General features: G+C 38.6%; 1 pseudogene; it reads left to right on the forward strand.

The window, feature by feature from the left end:
• Window positions 1–228: 228 nt before the first annotated feature.
• LOC139545155 (2-oxoglutarate and iron-dependent oxygenase domain-containing protein 2-like) lies at window positions 229–2,971 on the forward strand (annotated as a pseudogene).
• The last annotated feature ends 667 nt before the right edge of the window (window positions 2,972–3,638 follow it).

A 3,638-nucleotide genomic window follows, 5' to 3' on the forward strand; every position in this document is an offset into this window, starting at 1 on the left:
TATGTTGACGCACGCGGAAACACAACTCGAACATTTTTATTTTTACCGTTCCGGTTGAATCTATTTTACACCATGAAAAATTGCAACACATTTAAATAATTAAGTAATGTTTAATATTGTGAAATGTTTTATCTAGCAATGTGACTCTATTAAAGCCGTTTTGTTGATTACATACCTTGGAAACTAAATGCTAAGAGTATCGGTTCACATCGGACACATAACAACGTTGGATCACAACAAACAACTCAAAATCCGGAAGCAATACCATAACTGCTTTTGACAGCTCCTCGTTCACTCTCATTTAACTACTAACAATAGCTTTTTTATTATGGATTTTACTATAACGTTAATACGTTTATGTGTATTATCTTCATAGGATAATCATGCAAACCTGTAAGGATCGTAACGCAAATGTTTACACGAGTTGTTTTAGCGCTGAATATTTTCCTTGAGTTCAAACGTCATGTCAGATCAGCAGCAGTTAGAACTTATTATCAAGCGGTGGGTATCTACTAGCTAGCCATTACAGTAGATCTACAAATAATTGTCATGTTAAAACATCTTGTTGGATAAATGTACTAGTTTGCGAGCTAACGTTAGCTAGTTAACTGGAAACCAAAAATTATGTTTGCCCAACAGGTGTTAAGAAAGCTTGGCTGCTCCACTGACACACAGTTCGAGAATATCCTGACAAAGGCAAGTAGGCCCACGCATTTTGAGTATTTATTAAAATTGTACTGAATGATTAGTCTCGAAAACCGGAGCGTTTGAAAATTGTGGGAGGCAACGCGGATGTCTAGACACTACTGAATGATCTTTCCATTTTGATGTGTGGTTAAATGTTTACTTTCTAGATTGCCAAAGAAGTTTAATGGCGTCAGAGCCTTGGTGTGAAGTCAGCTGAGAGAGCTGCTGCCATAAGGGAGATTTATAAACCCCTCCATGACCATGTCTACCATCTACAGGTAGGAAGGAAGCCTACAATACTGTAGTCTCCATACACACTAAGATTGTAAAGTGTAATATTTGACTTACACTATCTCTTTAGGAATCCTATCTGGCTCCAGAGTTTAAGCAGATGATGGATTATTGTCGAAGTGATGAGACCAGCGAAGAGGGACTGTTGAGTTTAATGCAGACAGAAGCAGGTGAGTTTTCCATAAAGAGCTCCTATTTGAAATAGGTGGTGCATGTCATTATTAAAAATAAAAAAAATTGAAGCCCCAAGGATCTTGCGCTTGCCTGTGTTTAAAAGAAAAAAGCTTCTGTGATGAGCTGATAGAAGAGATGGAACACTTTGAACAGTCTACAGACCCAACAGAATGAACAACTACAGGGTATGCTTCCTCTTTCATATAAAATACATCTGTAGGCTATTAGATATGGAGACCTCAGGCAAAATATTCAATGTATCAAGTGTTACCTGTGGTAACTCATGTTCCTTTTGTTTGCAATGTTCTTTTGTCCACACAGATCCTCCTGAACGAGCTAGGGTTTGACGATGGCTTTACCACCCCTCTCCGTGTGCAGTATCTGTAGCCTCTCACATCTCTGCTCTACCCTAACTGTTGCGGACGCTGCCTAGACAGCCACAAGGCCTTCATGGTGAAATACGACATTCATGAAGACCTGGACCTCAGCTACCATTACGACAACGCAGAGGTCACTCTCAACGTGTCTCTGGGGGAAAAGTTCACTGAAGGGAACCTCTACTTTGGTGACATGAGACAGGTGCCTAATCAGAGCCAGATTGGGAAGTGTAATAACCCAATATATTATAGATATTGAAATATTTGAATTGACCTTATGTAGAATGAAAGAACAAATAAAGCTGTGATATTGATTTAGATTCATACTCTCTCTCATTGATTCCACACACTGTGGTTTTAAAACTATGCCAGTTCATACAGGTTACACACTGTTATATTTCAGGTTGAGAAATCTCCCAGAAGTATTAGTTGCACAAACAAAAGTCGCCACAGCCCTATGAGTAAACATTCTCATTGTTAGTCTAGTGTGGCTCATTGGTTGATAGTGTTTTCCTGACCCTGCAGGTGCCTCTGAGTGAGAGTGTCTACAGAGGTAGAGCAGGGAATGACAGAGGGTCTCCTCTACAGAGGACAACACATGCACGGTGCCCTGCCCATCTCCTCTGGCCAGTGCTGCAACCTCATTGTCTGGATGAGGGCCTCACAGGAGAGGAAAAACTGTGCCCCATGTGCAAAAAGAAGCCTACCTTGGTCGAGGGACAGGGCTTCACAGATGGCTTCACCAGTGACTCAGGGATGTCTCTTCTACAGAATGTATCATGCGTTCCGCGTTAACTTAATGCTGCTGGTCCATATGTATTTGTGTATGTTAGTATGACTTGTGTCTGGATGTCTGCTTATCGTGGGGTTTATCGCATGTGCCAAAAAAAGAGTTATAGAGAGGAAATGTGGTAGACATTAGGAACATAGGGAGGCTCATCACTATTTCTACATAACACTGCACTACAAACTTCATTACGCAGTGTCACATTTATTCCAATCTTTTCTAAAATATCATGTCCATAAAAAATATGTGTAGCCTGTGAATTGAATGGTCTTTTGTCCAGGTAGGGGTATTACATATCCAAAAGTCATTAGACACTAGTGAAGAAAACCTGAGCGTTCACCTTTGTACCTTACTTTTAGTGGGCTTGCTTCTTGCTCACAGAAATGGGGAAATATTTGAAATGCTGTAAACTTTATACATAATGATAATAATAATAAAGTAATATAAATAAATTCATAGCTGTAGTTATCTTAGTACATCAGTAATATATTTTTTGAAAACAATAATGCACAGGCATTTCTCTGTATTGGTAAAATCAATAATATTGAAAGGATCAACAACACATTTACACACCAAATATCTCAAGAATACAGTTTGTACATAGTATTAATAATATTAATAATATTGAATTTAATAAACCATAATTGTTAATTAATTTATTGCCCCTCTGTGCATGCCTCTTTTGTTGTCAAGTATGGTAACCCCTCCTCCCTAATTGTCCTCCTTTACACCCTGTTGTTCAGTGTCTGCACAGTAATTGCACACAGTCATTTACACACAGTAGGGAATAATAACGTGATTGCAAAACACTGTATTCAACCATGTTATTATCAAATCAATCCTTTTCAGCACTAAAATCAATATTCAGTCCAGTGGGCTATTCCATTTTTTTGGTTGTTTCTTTTTTCCAATGGCTTGAAAACACAAGAGGGAACAGGGAATAGGAAAGCTAGTTTTCTAGCAGAAGAGATGCACCATATAACCTCTCAACACACATACACACACCAAAACACTTATTTTCTTTTGCAAAAGAAGGATATTCAAAAACTCATTTGTCACATGAAAAGGCAGGCCATGTTTTACAATCACCTACAGTACATTGAAATTCTGGATTGCACTTAAAGTTATCCTGGACCTTATACTTTATACTTACTATACACTGTGTGTATAAAACATTAGGAACACCTGCTCTTTCCAAGACAGACTGACCAGGTGAATCCAGGTGAAAGCTATGATCCCTTATTGATGTCACTTGTTAAATCCACTTCAACCAGTGTAGATGAAGGGGGGGAGACAGGTTAAAGAACCATTTTTAAGCCTTG

Source organism: Salvelinus alpinus, chromosome 19 (assembly GCF_045679555.1).
Source record: "Salvelinus alpinus chromosome 19, SLU_Salpinus.1, whole genome shotgun sequence".
Taxonomy (NCBI): domain Eukaryota; kingdom Metazoa; phylum Chordata; class Actinopteri; order Salmoniformes; family Salmonidae; genus Salvelinus; species Salvelinus alpinus.